Source organism: Pinus tabuliformis, chromosome 9 (genome assembly GCF_031772625.1).
Source record: "Pinus tabuliformis cultivar Carrire ecotype Pingquan chromosome 9, CPIR1, whole genome shotgun sequence".
In the NCBI taxonomy this organism is placed as follows: Eukaryota; Viridiplantae; Streptophyta; class Pinopsida; order Pinales; family Pinaceae; genus Pinus; species Pinus tabuliformis.
The window spans coordinates 473,483,740-473,500,095 of record NC_142307.1 but is presented as its reverse complement, the minus strand read 5'-3'; the positions used below and the strand labels follow the sequence as shown (position 1 = coordinate 473,500,095).

The window sequence follows — 16,356 nt, the reverse complement described above, 5'->3', positions numbered from 1 at the left end:
CTTCTCACCCAATAAGCACGTGTTATGTTCTCATGAGGACAACAATCAGTATCCATAATTTTTCTTGCTCGTTCCACTGATGATTCTAGCTGCTTTTCTCTCTTGTAGTTGTTTAGGAATCCTTCTTCTTTTAAGATTTCCTTGAACCAATAACAAGTTTCAACTATTCTTAGTAGCATATGCAATAACCAATCCATCCTCCGGGCACATTTTTTCCTTCTATCAGATAGAAATGTTGTTTTTAGGTAACAATGGTATGACTCAACAGCATTATTGGTCTCCTGATTTGCATGAGGAAACTCCCGACAACCTTTCACCCACATACCTAATTGCAAATAGAACGATGTCAGTCTCACTCTATCACCTTTATAAAAGAAAAAAATACATATAATATGAAAAAAATGTTTACTTACGAATCTTATCTCCAGTGACCCAATTCTTGTTGAAATAGTCTAAGAACTTCTCTTCATCTGCAAACTTGATAAAAAATTGATTGATTGCATCTTCCACTTCATAATTGAGAGTGTGTTTCATGATGAAACCTAACTCACTGAACATCTCTTTGGATTTTATGGAACTAGTGGCCAATCGATTGACATTTTTCAACCAAGCCCTCCGTACATGCCAAACGCATAAGATCACATCACAACCTGTGATCCTCCTGCCATATTCAATGCATTTTAGTGTGATATTTTTAGAAAAAATGCAAGTTTGGTTATATCATGACAATGTTAAAGTTACCTCAAGGCACTGATTTCAGCCAGTGCATCATCAACCATGAAAGCATTGACTTTCCAATCAGGACGGGTTTGGAAACACTTGCGCATGAGCTGCTCCAGCCATATTGCAATATCATCTGATGTGTTTCGTGATGCCACGACCCATGCAACAGGCACCCCGCTTTGTTGTTCATCAAATGCCACGAGTGTATACAACTGATACTGTCATTTTCAACATTACATAAATTCAAATACAAGTTATTAATCATTTTGAATGGATACAACTTAAATAAATATATTCAATAAATCATTGGCATCTGACTTACCCCATATTTGTTTGTGTTAAATGTTGAATCCATGGCTATTAAGCGATTGTGCGATAGCTTGACCATTGTATCCAACATCCACTTTGTTTGAATCCCTATTATAAAAGGGACCTCCACACCATTGGGCTTTTGGTAAAAGAAAAAATCTTCCCGATGCTTTTGATACCAAAGGTTTACACTCATTTCATCCTTTTTGTGAAGTTGATAATTTCCCTTCGCCAACCTATTATAAATGTTTACAATATCTTTCCTGCATAAGAAGAAATCTCTATCTCGAGTTGCCACATCGATGTCAACATGTCTCTTAACATGGGTTCTATACACTACATCAATAGGCACTCCCAAAAAGAAACGACTCTCTACATATGCAATAATGTCCCTCGAAAGCCTTGGCCTAAGCAAGGCCCTGGTCTCACCTGAAGTGTCACATTGACCATGACAAGCCCAACCTTCCCCATCTACATGTTCATACATATTGAAAGTTAATATTGCTCTATCAGGAATTTCATGCATAACTTTCACAATAAAGTGGCATTGGCAACCCCTCTTCTGCACAAATGAAGTCCTTCGCTTAGCTGAAAGATTTCCTCTTTTGTCCTCTGGGCCAAATGAACAATAATAGCTAAACCAAAAATTTAAATTGTTAGTACATACAAAGAAAGATAACTGTGGTTTCAAAAGATCTAAACAATATATATTTTAAATACTCACATATGAGTCTGTACAAGATGCAGTGCATGGACATGGTAGAAAAAGTGAATTTGATGGGGCCAGCCCACGTGGTCCTCCCATCAACACGCTCCACTTGATGGTGTACCAACAAATAAATATATTAATCAAAAGATTTTGGATATACGTCAATTGATTTCAATCTGCGTTGAATTGAATGGGGTTGCGGTGATTGTACGTTGGTTGTTTGTTTGGTGGACATATGTCCCTCCTCGGAATTCTATGAACCCGCCTTGGTATAGGGTGTCACCACCTTCACGCTCATTTGGTTATTCGTTGTTTCTCTCGGTCATTTGCTCTGTATGCTCTCAGCGGTCTTCATGGCTTCGATGGTTCGGGACTCGACTTGGAAGTCTTTCGTTCACCTGGCAAATTGATGAAACCCTGGTAAGGTTTGTTTTCTTGTGGTCTTATGCTTGTATGTCGACTGTTACTGTGTGTTTGGTGTCTGCCTTAGTGGGTCTCCGCCTCTGTGCGTCCTTTTCTCGGTTCGTTGCCTGTGTTTTCACAAGTATTTATAGTTGGTTGATGGTCGTATGGTTCTTGGTGACATTTCTCCAGCGCTGGTTCGATTCCTCCACAAACTCGGCAGAATTATGGTGGCGATTTCCGTCGGTTCCTCCGCCAACTTACCTGGTAAGTTCCCTGTTCTATGCTGGATACTTGTACTCTTTTTCTATCTGGGTCTAACGTCTTTGGCTCCTCATGAGCAGGAAGACAACTCGAAGGTATGGTTGCGGTTACGGCTTGCCTGTCAGGTAAACTAATTCACTGTATTTTATTTGTTCCTTCAATTTCCAGTTCCCCTGTATTCCGTTTCATAGAGACTAATCTCATTTTGTTGGTTCTCTTCACAGGTATGATTCCCATGTCTGTGAACTGGGTTCGTTCCTTTGCTTTGAGTAGAATGTAAATGAACAATAAATTTTGATGACTATATTTGTAGTTCTATGAATTCAACGCTGGAATTGATTTGGGTTATATTTGTAAGTTCGCATACTTGGTATTGATAGTGTTTGTTCGCTCAACTGGACTTGCAATTTCTGACTTTGAATGGTTCGATTACATAAATGATTTTTTTTTATGTTTGGTTATTTTGTTTGAGCCGCCTGTAGCTGGGCACTGTTGCTTCTCCTCTGGCTTTGGTTATCTCTCCTTTTGATTTAGAACCTGAAGGTTTTTTTTTTTCTTCTCAGGCCTGATTTACGCTAACTAATGGCCTCCTCTTTTCGTTGCCCGTAGGCTTACCAGTGCCTCCTCAGGTCCTTCCTACAGGAAGTTATACATATGTCGTATCTAACTACTACTTTCCATACATGAAGGAATTAGTTATACAGTTACAATTCAATCTTGTTCCCTACCTAAACAAACTAGACCACTTGGCTTGATCTCCACGTAGGGATGATCACTTGCCATTTATTCCTAATTACACCACTCTTAACTACTTGCCCTTATTGAAATTAAGTCAAATTTAACAACTAAGTCTTCCTCAAGTCTTGCATTTAGCCACAACATGTGACCACTTCGTCACATTGCTGGCCCAGTCTAGATGCTCCTGCATCAGACTCTCACGGTTGAAAACATTCATGATCTCCTGATCATGTGCTTTCAAAAAGGAATGAAGAAAAATAAAATTCCTCCTGGATCCTAGAATTTGTCCTGGAGTTGTCCATATGCTCTGCTCCTCCGTTTAGGCGGCATGTCAGCTACTTCCTGCTTCATCTTCCTTCTCTGGTCACAATAGTTTGGAGCTGAAAACACCGTAATAAGTTTTCCGTTGTGTTCAATTTCATCTTCCTCCTCAATTTCATGAGACCTGACCACCTGCACAAGATTGTTTTCTTGGAAAACCCTTTTGGTCACATCTTCTCCAAAAGACAAACCAACATCCCTGTGCTGGGTCCACGCCCTTTATGCCCTTTATGGAGCTATGGATCGCTACAAAGTATTTCATACATCAGACCCTCTTCAGGTGGCTTTCAGAACCAAACAATGTCTTTGATATCCTCCAGTTTTATACTATCAATACTAAAAAGATTATTACGGACAACAAAAATCTTGTCATTGAGGACATGCACCAAAGGCAAATAGCAAAACATTTCAGCGAAAAGCTCAACCATGTTGTCACTGTACTTGGACTTGACTTCACCCTCAAAACTATAAATCTGCTTCATACTCCCGCTTTCACGATTTCCTCTTGCAAGATAGAGTTCAGTTGGACACATACACTTGAATACGAATAGCACAAGTATAACTTCAACTGAAAATAATCCTCGGTCAACAAAATCATCATTAAAAAGATAAGGATTGTCCTCCGAAAGAAGCCTACTAACCTCAAAGATGTTAAAAAGGTCATAATACTGACCATGGATGTCATCACCAACAGTGAATTGCTTCCCATTCGGAATATTGATGTCAACCAGCGATGTCATCGCCTCCAGCAAATCCTTTACTTGCAGTAATATTTGAAATGCACACCTTCTGCGTATGTTTTCTAGATTCTTGACGTCATCCATCACTTTCTTTATAAATTCCAATGTTATATTTTCTCCTTCTATTCCATGTTGTCGCTCTACCTTTATTGAATGAAAATCAATGGAATCAACAATAGAATGGTTCACAAGATCATTCATTGAGATGGCCTCAATAAATCTAATTTTTTTGACTGTCGTTTCGGTCTCTTCAAGCTTTTTGGTGGCATCAGGATCATTTGGACAAATTCTTTTAACTTGCTGAAAATCGTTTAGTAATTGACTGATCACCTTTCCTGATGCTACCAGCCTTTGTCTTCTGGTCTGCTTCAACATCAGTTCCTTTATGTTCTCAATCTTCGTTTCTAGTTGATCTTCTTGCTGGTCTTCTTCATTAATTCTCCCTTCCTGCTTTAGCTAGTTGCTACTGTCCAGCTGCATCTCCCTCTGTTTCACACATTCAGACTGTGTGTCTCCTTTCAACATGATTCGTCTGATTAATTCAATTTCTTGGTCCAATAAATCTCCAGGCTGTTGATTTCTTGTTGTCTGCTGAGCTGAGACGACTTCCTCAGTTCTTACTCGCTCTATTTGTACTGTCACTTGCTGACTTCTTGCTGCCAACATTAATTTTGTTGCTGTCATCTCCCCGACTGTTGATAACATTGGTTTTACTCCTGCAGGTGTCACCCCACATGTTGCTGCCTCCCAAACTTCCTGTCCCTCTGCAACATTCTTTTGCTCATCACCCGCAAATTCATCTTCAGAAAATAAATTATCATTTAATTCTCTTCCTGCAGTAACATATCCATTTATCTCAGTCTGTATACTAGTAAGCAAAATCAATTTTAACAAACTAGTATCTGCTCCTTCCTCAACTTCAGGCAAATTTATTCTAGTGTCTGCAAATTCTTCCTCAGGTTCAAATGTCTCCAGCAAACATTTCAGCCATTTCTTCTCAAGCATTTCATCAACATGCTGCAAATTAGTTCCAGCATAACCTTCGTCTTCCCCTTCGACAATCTTCAGTAATTGTCCATCATCATCTTGATTGATTCTTGCAATCAAATCAAGTTCTTCAAACACTGTAGCCTCATCCTCTATCACTGTAGCAGTTCCAAAATTCTGCCCCACAGTTCTCTCTTGGCTATTCAGACAAGCCAACTCTTTCTTGTCACCCATGGAAACAAGCCTCTGCATATGAGACATGACTGTCTCATTTCCTTTCTGCAATAGTTTTTCTTCCCTCAAGACAACTCCAAGTGATGGACTATCTTCTGCATCACCTGTATACACAATCAAATTGTCAGCATCAAAATCACAAGACCCAATGGTCTCACTTGTTGATTCAGTCACCAAGTTTTCTCTCTGTAGCTCCAAGTCTTCCTCAGGACTCAGAAAATTTTTACTGGCTTTCTCCTCAGCTTTCTCTGGCAATACTTCAGTATGTTTCTCTGAGTTCCTTTCCAACTCCTTTGTCAGCACATCAGTATGCTGATTTGCATTCACCATGAGACTATCAACTAGTCTCTCCTTCTTTCCATCCTCTGCTTCATGACTGTCATTCAAGAAAACTTTCTTATCTTGCTTCTTCAGTAAATTATCCTGTGTGTAAGTTCTCTGCCTCTCTAATTCTCTTCTCTGAAGATCTAGTTTCCTATACAATTCAACAATTTCATTAGGAGTAGAACTTGGAAACTTCACACAATTTTCCATACCTTCACCAGCTCTTGACCAATCATCATCTAGTCTTTCTCTCTCTGCACCAATATTCTGATTAGACTTCTTTGTCTTCATTTCCTCCTGAGATCTTGCTATCTCAGCATTGATCTGAATAGACTTCAGATTCAATTCTCTCTCTTGTTCTTTAACAAACTTTAAAGCTTGCTCATCTCCTTGTACTATACCTGCAAACATACACAACTTATTAGTTTTAAAACCACAAGACTTTTCAGTCTCGACTGTTTCCTCCAACACTTCCCTTTGAACAGATCTGCGCGTGGAATCTTCAAATTCCATCTCTGGTTCAAGAACTCTAAGTTCCTCCTTCAATAAGGCAGTCTCCCTTTGCCTCAACTTCATCTGCAATGGTTGCCAAATCACTCTCTTTCCCTTCAGTGGAAAGATCCATCCTCCTTTCTGGTTTTCCTGTTCTTGCAGCCATTCTTGTAGTACCTGCAATTGTACCTTCATTACTGCAATTTCTCTTTCTCTGACTTTATCAGTCATCTCACCTCTGTGGCATTCCTTTGAACCTCTTCTCGGATCCTCCATGATCATCTTCTACATGAGTTTCTCACTCACCATGAGTTGCACTAGCCTCTGCAACAACAAGCTCTCCTGCTGCCCCTTACCTCACCAATCCGCTTCACTGGATCTGGTCTTTTGGTAAGTACTGGTTCACGACCTCTGGAACCTCTTGAGCACTCTCCTCTGCTCTCTCTAGGCTATCTCTTCAACTCACTTCCTCTTCAGGACACTGCAATTGTCCTCCTTATCCAGCCTTTAGCTGAATGTCAGGTTCACTGCCATCATCTTCTCTGCAACCATAAACCTTAATCACAAATTTCAAATCAGAAAATTATCTCACCTTTAAGATCCTGCATGATCTTGTCCTCCATTCATTTCTGCAATCCTGTTCACTGCAATTGTGTAGCTTGCATATCAGATTTAGAACACATTCAAATAAAACATACTCAGTTCTCAACAGAACCTTCCTGCACTTATTCAGAAAAAACAAACATCTTCAATTTCAACAGAACCTTCTAGCTCTGATACCACTTGATGGGGCTAGCCCACGTGGTCCTGCCGTCAACGTGCTCCACTTGATGGTGTACCAACAAATAAATATATTAATCAAAAGATTTTGGATATACGTCAATTGATTTCAATCTGCATTGAATTGAATGGGGTTGCGGTGATTGTATGTTGGTTGTTTGTTTAGTGGACATTTGTCCCTCCTCGGAATTCTATGAACCCGCCTTGGTATAGGGTTTCACCACCTTTGCGCTCATTTGGTTATTCGTTGTTTCTCTTGGTCATTTGCTCTGTATGCTCTCGGCGGTCTTCACGGCTTCGATGGTTCGGGACTCGACCTGGAAGTCTTTCGTTCACCTGGAAAATTGATGAAACCCTGGTAAGGTTTGTTTTCTTGTGGTCTTCTACTTGTATGTCGATTGTTACTGTGTGTTTGGTGTTTGCCTTAGTGGGTCTCCGCCTCTATGCGTCCTTTTCTCGGTTCGTTGCCTGTGTTTTCACGAGTATTTACAGTTGGTTGATGGTCATATGGTTCTTGGTGACATTTCTCCAGCGCTGGTTCGATTCCTCCACAAACTTGACAGAACTATGGTGGCGATTTCTGTCGGTTCCTCCGCCAACTTACCTGGTAAGTTCCCTGTTCTATGTTGGATACTTGCACTCTTTTTCTATCTGGGTCTAACGTCTTCGGCTCCTCGTGAGCAGGAAGACAACTCGAAGGTATGGTTGCAGTTACGGCTTGCCTGTCAGGTAAACTAATTCACTGTATTTTATTTGTTCCTTCAATTTCCAGTTCCCTTGTATTCCGTTTCATAGAGACTAATCTCGTTTTGTTGGTTCTCTTCACAGGTATGATTCCCATGTCTGTGAACTAGGTTCGTTCCTTTGCTTTGAACAGAATGTAAATGAACAATAAATTTTGATGACTGTATTTGTAGTTCATGAATTCAACGCTGGAATTGATTTGGGTTATATTTGTAAGTTCGCATACCTGGTATTGACAGTGTTTGTTCGCTCAACTGGACTTGCAATTTCTGACTTCGTATGGTTCGATTACATAAATGATTTTTTTTTTATCTCTGGTTATTTTGTTTGAGCCGCCTGTAGCTGGGCACTGTTGCTTCTCCTCCGGCTTTGGTTATCTCTCCTTTTGTTTTAGAACCTGAAGGTTTTTTTTTTTTCTTCTCAGGCCTGATTTATGCTAACTAATGGCCTCCTCTTTTAGCTGCCCATAGGCTTACAAGTGCCTCCTCGGGTCCTTCCTACAGGAAGTTATACATATGTCGTATCTAACTACTACTTTCCACACATGAAGGAATTAGTTATACAGTTACAATTCAATCTTGATCTCTACCTAAACAAACTAGACCACTTGGCTTGATCTCCACGCAGGGATGATCACTTGCCATTTATTCCTAATTACACCACTCTTAACTACTTGCCCTTATTGAAATTAAGTCAAATTTAACAACTAATTCTTCCTCAAGTCTTGCATTTAGCCACAACATGTGACCACTTCGTCACATTGCTGGCCCGGTCTAGATGCTCCTGCATCAGAAGTGATTCTGTACAAGATGAAAAAGTGAAGTTAGTGTGTAGATACACATGTCTAGATGAAATTAAAATAGTTTTTATAGTAGCAATAATAGATGAAAAACCTGGTAGTGAAATTTGAATTTTGTAATGAAGTTGATTAACATTTTTTTGTCTAGTAGCTTGTGAAGCTCAAGTATGATTGAGATGGAAGTATGGAAAAGTTACCATAACTACATTAGAAGATGAAACATAAAAGATAAAGGCAACCATCAAAGTTGTTGAATTAGTTGTAACAATGGAAGAGATGAAAGAAAATAAAGATGTTTTTTGGTATCTTATAGGAATTGAGAGAAAAGTTCAATCTACAGTAGTAGAGGTATGAGCCAATGCACAAAGAAATCAGATAAAAAAGACAAAGAAATATTGAATAAGAATACCAAAATAAATCTAAAGCTATCAAACAATAAAAGATATGTAAAGTATAAAGTATGGAGCAAAATGAATAAGACAACCTGCACTAGCATGTTGAAGTAAAACATCATTTTCACTTAATCTCAAGTATTATAAGCCTAGCTAAGACTTATACCAACAAGCATTAGAGATTGTAATTAAAAGGGGAGTGTTGGAGATAATTACTCCTGGTTAAACTCAATTAACGCATAGTTTTAGACAATGTACATACAATCTAAATTTAGGAAATGTAGATCATGTTAGAGTTCTAATTTCGTAAATGTCAGTAATGCATGTGTGAGCTAATATTATAATATTCTATTCTTAACCGTTTTTAATCTATTTAATCATGTTCAAGTAATTAAATAAATGAAAATTACTGAGAAGCAACTCATATTGTGTGGTTTCTTCCTCTATCCATTTATAACTTAAAAAGTGTTTGTCTTCCAAATAAAAATATATATATATATTTAACATTATAAAATATTTATGAGTTATATATTAATAAAAAGCATGATAATTGGAAATTGTGCCAACACAATACCAAATATGACCAGCCAGAAAGATATATATGATACGCTGCAACAATAAATTGAAAAGATCAACTACTCATATATATGATATAACTGTATGTTGGATTCTGCACAGTTGATACCTAATTTTCCTGGACATTAATATCTAACAATTTATGAATATCGTTGTATGTTATATCTCTTTATATTGATCTCTGTAAGGTCAATTTTACCCTTGCAAGAAGTTTAATAATTTCAATTTTTTTTTCATAAAATTATAATGAGCCATTGTTCTTAATGTGGAAAAAACACCTTTTTGTAATGTTTGTGAATAATTCAGTCTCATGTGTATCATATTTTAAAAAAGAATTGGTTCAATGTGTGTTCTGCTGCTATATATACTTCCTCACGACGTTTTTTTTATTTTTGAATATTTAAGCAAAATGTAATATATTGCAGGAAAAATGTTTTTTTATGTAATATAAACTTTTTCCCACGGTTTTGCAAGTGATCTTTCTCCAATTTAATGACGTCTCTTTCATAACCTGAATGAATATTGAATCATCCTTATCAATCATGGTGTAAACATCTTCCAATGACACTGACTAGTTATGTCATGATTTGATTTTCTTGACATGTGAACATTGCTAAGGCCACAATAACCCTGTTGTGTTTTTCTTGTTCTTTGCTATTTTAATGATTTCCTGGTCCTTAATTGCTTGAGCACTTTGTGCCAATTTCGTTTTATTCACTTTGTAAGGACTGACTTCTTTTTCATTAGATGATGTGGAATTAGATATTTGATGGCAAGCTTTTGAACTTATCAAATCTGAAAATTAAGAGTATGGAAACACTGACTTGCTCTCGGGGGCTCAATAGAGGACATAGAAAGCAGGATGCATGGTTGGGGTCACGAATTTGGATTCGTCTCTCTTTTTTGAGGAGCTTCCATGTCTGATACCAAAGTAAGCCCAATGGCAAGGTAGAGTTTGATGGTTATTAGTTAGTAGGATGACCATCAATAATTTTCACCATTTTCTCATTCTTAGGGCTAGAAGTGAAAAGCAGCCACCTTACTCTAAGATCTTTTTCCATAGCATTAAGTTGTGAGTGTTTTAAGAGTTTCCTGAAATTGGAATTGGGATACCTTTCTTGATTTTCTTCAACTATTCACTAGTCTTTCTTTTCTTGTGAATTTGAGGATGAGTTTTATGAGGTTTCTACGATGGATTCTAATTCACTGGATATAGTATGTTTCTCTCCGTATTAAACCATCACTGGGTATAGCACACTAGGCTGGGATTTATAGATATATTTTAAGATGCATTACCTTGCTCAAATTACCATGTTTCTTGCTAAAGTTTCCCTATATTGAAAAAATTGGGTCAATGCACAATTTCCCATATAATCCAGCTTCTTCAAAAGAACTTGGGTCTTAAACTACAATATTTCTTGTAAGGTTACACATTGGCATATTGTAATAAGATATTGAAAAAAAGGTGCAAATCCTTCCTACTGACTCACTTTTTGGTGTACTATCTCATATGCTTGTTCAGCATCTTCGTCCTTATGTCTTGTGATCCTTATTACTTGGTCTGCAAGCTCGTTGAGATAGTTGTGCACATGGTTAGCGCTGCACTGTCCAAACTGCCATACTTTTCAAGGCCAGAATCTTCCTGGTGACTCCACCGGCTCCAGTCATTCTCGTTTTATCTCTTTCTGAAATTCGATGGTCCAATCCACCAAGCTTTAATCGATGACCGTCTGATGTACGTCACTTACCAGCTTGCATGAACCATAGTTATGAAAACTGTTCAGTTCTGATTCAGACCAATTTTGCCCCTAAACTGGTTTGGAGCTGTGTTTTCCAACTTTACTGGATGACGCTGATCCATGGGAATTTATGTATTTTTCGGTTGCCCAATGTTTTAATCTACTTTTTTGGTAAGTACAGTTTATTTTGTGATTTTGGAAATTTTGGTTCTTGACCTGTGTGGTTCTGATAACTTTGGCAATAATGTTTTGACATGCACATTAAATCCTTTCACTTCACAATCTGACCTTTTAAAATTCAGCTGTAAAGTTTTTCTAAAGAGCACATCTTAAGCATTTTGGAGAAGTCGTGTATCATATTTTGTCCCAATAAATTTTTATTGTTATGGCTTGTCCAAACTATTAGATTATGTGGCCAATACTTTTCATTAACATTACATTTGTTTCTTAAATCTTTTTTAGATCTTCATTTCAAAATATAACTTAATGTCAATGTTATCACTTTAATGTGATGTATTAATCCTATAATTGCTTTTTGATAGGATAAGTCTCACCACGAAATTATGAATTTTTTTCAGGTGATATGGTTGTCTCACTAATATTTTAATAATTTATTTTTCATATATATATATATATATATATATATATATATATATATATATATATATTGTCAAAATGTTGTCTTCTTAAATATAAAAAGGGTGAGTGATACTTAAATGTTTCCTTTCCTTTTCATTCAATGTTTTTTGGTAGGATAAGTCTCATCACAGAACTATCTTTTTTTCAGCTGATATGATTGTCTCACTAATATTTCAATAAATATTTTCTTATTACCTTTTTGTGGTCAAATAGTGTGTTCATAAATATAAGAAGGTTGAGTGATACTTAAATATTTCCTTCCCTTTTCATTTGATGCTTGGAATCAAAGTTGTCTTGCACACTATTTAACCAAACCACCTTATATAGATGGTGCACTTGAGAAATACAACTTGTATTCACTTTCTAAAGGTCTGCATAAAATTCTTAGTCATTCTCTTCTAATTTCTCTAAATATCAACTATGTGTCATAGACTAATGGAAAAATTACTTAATCCTTTTTATCATATAAAAAAAAATTCAAACACACTTTTAATCTTTCATCCAAGAAAAATATTTAGTGAGAAAGGGTTATCTACCACTTTTTTCATAGAGTCCTCTGCTATTATTAAACAAGGGTAGCTACAAAGTAGCAAGTACCTATTTAAAGTTCTTAAATTTTAAGTTTCGAGAATTCAAATTGCTAGAATTTAAGTTGTGAGAATTTAGTGTAATATTGGTTTTTTGTAAGAGAATTGTTCAAAGTTGCTAGAGTTTTAAGTTGTGAAAATTTTGTGTGGTTTTGGGTTTTCCATGTTATTAAATTTTGTCAAAAGGAATTAAATTTAAATTTGTGAGAATTATGTGTGGTATTGGGATTTTGTGTTTTTCAATTTTGTAAAAATGAAAATAAAGACTAGGTATATCAGTGATCAAGAAAGGTTATAATATCACAGACATTGAGTCTAGCAGCCACAAGGAACCTTCCATATTGTCTTTCTTTATGTGAACCTTCTATATAGGCATATTATGTGCAACAAATTTCAGACCAATTTCACTCATGCATAGGGGTGAGACACTATATTTCCATAGTCGTTGTTACAGAGGTCATGGGGAGATGTTATTACTTTAATTTCTTTAAAAACTATGTTGAGTAGCCTTCCAAGTTGCTAAGTAGATTCACAAGTGGTTTATGATGTAAAACATTTGTGGAAGATCTTATTAATTTAATTTCTTTAATAACTATGTTGAGTAGCCTTCCAAGTTGCTAAGCAAATTCACAAGTGGTTTATGATATAAAACCTAATTTCAAATGAAGAGCAACCCATCTCAAAGATACTTGTTCAAATCCTCAATGTAGCTTGTGTCAAACTCTTATACTTGTTTCCATCTTCCAAATGGCTATTTGATTATTTAATTCCAAACAAAAGTATCTTATGAACTGCAATGTCCATCTTCACAAAAGCACATACAATAAATTATAGCTGTAGGTTATGATATCTTTATTGTGTGCATATGGATCCCTAAGTATTTTCAGTTGAAAAGCAAATCTACATACTAATTCTCCATGGCTTAACAAAGATGTTTCTTCAAATGTATCTAGCTTAGGGAAACCTAGTATTTAAAAACTACTTAACTAAAATCTTTCCCTCACCTCTGGTGAAACTGTCATTGAAATTTGTTGTTCAATACTGGAAAACTAAGAGGCATTGCTTGGTTATTTAAACCACAAGGAGAACTGACACATATGGTGGAAATGCGGATCAAAGTGGAAGAATGATACACTGCCTTGCAAATGCTTTCAGCGTTCACTACTTGTGTGCTGATTAATTCTTTAAAGTTTCTTCAGTTTTTCAGCTCAGAGTTCATGTTTGCTCTGTTTTACCAATTTTTTTAGCTTTGGGCTTTTGAAAAGTTGCACCTCAGGATCCATGTTTGCTCATTACCAATCCATTAGCTTTGTTACTGATTTCTGTAAGGAGATGCTAACTTTTGTCACCTGTTACTACCGAGATCTACCTCTAAGCCACAGGCCAAAGTGGCCCATCATTTTCTTTTCTACGTTAATATAAGCTGGGGTTTTGATGATTGTAATAACTTTTGTTTCTCTTCTGTGGGACATTTTGTGCAGGAGTTCAAATGGTGTATATAAATAGAAAGATGCAGAAAGTGACAGTCACGGGATATGTGAAGCTGAACAAGGTACTGAAGAAAGTGAAACGCACTGGGAAGCATGCAGAACTATGGCCATACGTGCCATACAGCTCGGTTACCCAACCTTTCTCTACTCAGAATTATGACAAGAAAGCCCCTGCTGGGTTTGTGAGGAAAGAGAGCTTCAACACCAGTTCTGTCTCCAACAGCCAAGATGATCAGTACGCTACTAACATGTTTAGTGAAGAATTTCTGCTATTCTCTTGTAATCTATAGGCCCCCAAAGCTCCTCATAGATGAGAATATTTGCAGGATGTTAATATTGTTGTAAGTTTGAAGTAGATGTGGAATGACTAACTTTTGTGCTGCTTCTCATCTTCAACAACAAGAGTTTCTGTGGTGAATGAAGGGCTTACATCCTGTAAGTAGAATCCATGTCCTGCCTTGTGAAGCAGCTCTCCATTGTGATAGCGATCTTTGTAATGTTTCTGGTAAATCCTTTAGAATGCTATTTCATTCTGTAATATGATGGGATTCACTCTACAAGATTAGGGGATTCACTCTACAGAGTCCATGTCATGCCTTGTGAATCAGCTCTCCACTTATGTTTATTTTCTCTGTAATGACCCTAGTAAATCCTATAGAATGAGATTTCATTCTGTAATATGATGGGATTTCACTCTACAAGATTGGTTTCAATTTTACTTGTATTGTGGTATATGAAATTTCTCAGTTTTACTTGTAATAGGATGGGATTTAATTCTGTAATATGATGGGATTTCCCTCTGCAATATTAGCTACTAAATTTTACTTGTATGGAAAGATTACTACTTTCTTTGTTCAATATTTTATTTTAATTTTATTCATTTCAGTCTATTATATTATATTTTATTATAATTTTGTTCATTTCAGTCTATGATATTTTATGATATTTTATTCATTCTATCACATTGTTTTTCGAAATTATAAAAGTAAAGGCAGCTTCTTGTCTGTCAAACTGACATCACACCTATTGAGGGCATTTCTGTGCATGCTGGCCTTCAGATAAGGATTTTGCAGCATAGGGTCAAAACTTTGTAGATGACAAGTATCGCCTTTTGCACATCATAGATCCTACTCTTCGACCAGATGTTGAAGGAAGGGAAGAAATCTCAGTGTCTGTGGGGATTGCATTGAATTGTGCTTCTGCTTCCCCTCAAAAGAGACCATCAATGATGAAGGTATTGCATTTTCTAGAAAAAATGCCATCATCCACAACCGATTAACCAATTCTTTCTTCCTATGTAGCATCCTTGCTTTGACATAAGTTGGATAGAGATGAGGACTTACACCCACATTCCATATTCAACAACTCTACTTAGACATTGACATAACTCATATAGACATCTCTATGATTGGGACTCAGCAACAGACAAACTCTGCTGTCAACTCAGCTGCTTATGAAATGGCCAAAGTCTTCTTAAGAATTTCAATATTTCTACAGTTGAGAATTGTAGCAAAGCTCAGGGATCAAACTTAACTCCATGCTTATGAGGCATCCACATTCTCACAGTTTACTTGCAGCTCATTCTCAGTTTAATGGGAAGGTGATATATGGTGTATTATTGTTGCAGTGGCAAGGGATGGATTTTATCCATTTACTGGAGGAAAAAAATACCTGGTCACAATGTGTCTGTTTGATTTAGACTGGTAATTTTTTGTTTCAATAGCTATCAAATGTTGGAGGAAGGCTTATCATTGCAACTGATGGTGTTTGGGATGCATTGAGCTCTGAGAAGGCTGCAAATTGCTGCCGAGGCTTGCCAGCATAACTTGCTGCAAAACAAATTGTTAAGGTACAAACACTGTTGACAAGGATAAGCGACCAATGTCACCATCTTTAAGTTTATATTCTATCATAGCCTAACCGTTTTAACTGTAGGCGGCTTTGAGGATAAGAGGACTTAGGGACGACACTACATGCATTGTAGTGGATTTGATCCCACCTAAGAAATCCGCACCACCAGCTCCAGTTAAGAAGGAAGGCAAATTTAAGAATTCTTTTCAGAAGGAAATCTACTGATTCATCGTCTAAGTCAGTTGAAAAGCAGCAAAATATAGACATTGTCCAGGAAATCTTTGAGGAAGGGTCAACAATGCTCGCTGAAAGGTAGATAGCCATTTCCAGCTTAGCATCCTTGCAGTAGATTATGTTTTGTAAACACAGACTTATCATTTAAAATTGCAAAGGGAGTAGTCAGAGGCCTGGCTTATTTACATGAAAGGAAGTTTGTTCATGGAAATATTAAGCCAAGCAACATCCTTCTAGGCTTTGACATGGAGCCATACATAACAGGTTTTGGGCTAGAAAAGC

At 36.9% G+C, this 16,356-nt stretch overlaps 1 long non-coding RNA gene and 2 pseudogenes across 1 annotated transcript; 1 reads left to right on the top strand and 2 right to left on the bottom strand.

Annotated features, from left to right (window-relative positions):
• Positions 1-246: 246 nt before the first annotated feature.
• Positions 247-531, bottom strand: LOC149149248 (uncharacterized). Its single transcript, XR_016263695.1, has 2 exons — positions 414-531; positions 247-325 (listed from the first exon to the last, which is right to left on the bottom strand). It is a non-coding gene; the product is annotated as an uncharacterized LOC149149248 (long non-coding RNA).
• Positions 532-3,421: 2,890 nt separating this feature from the next.
• Positions 3,422-4,581, bottom strand: LOC149149247 (serine/threonine-protein phosphatase 5 pseudogene; annotated as a pseudogene).
• Positions 4,582-13,547: 8,966 nt separating this feature from the next.
• On the top strand, positions 13,548-15,264 carry LOC149149246 (heavy metal-associated isoprenylated plant protein 23 pseudogene; annotated as a pseudogene).
• Positions 15,265-16,356: the final 1,092 nt, after the last annotated feature.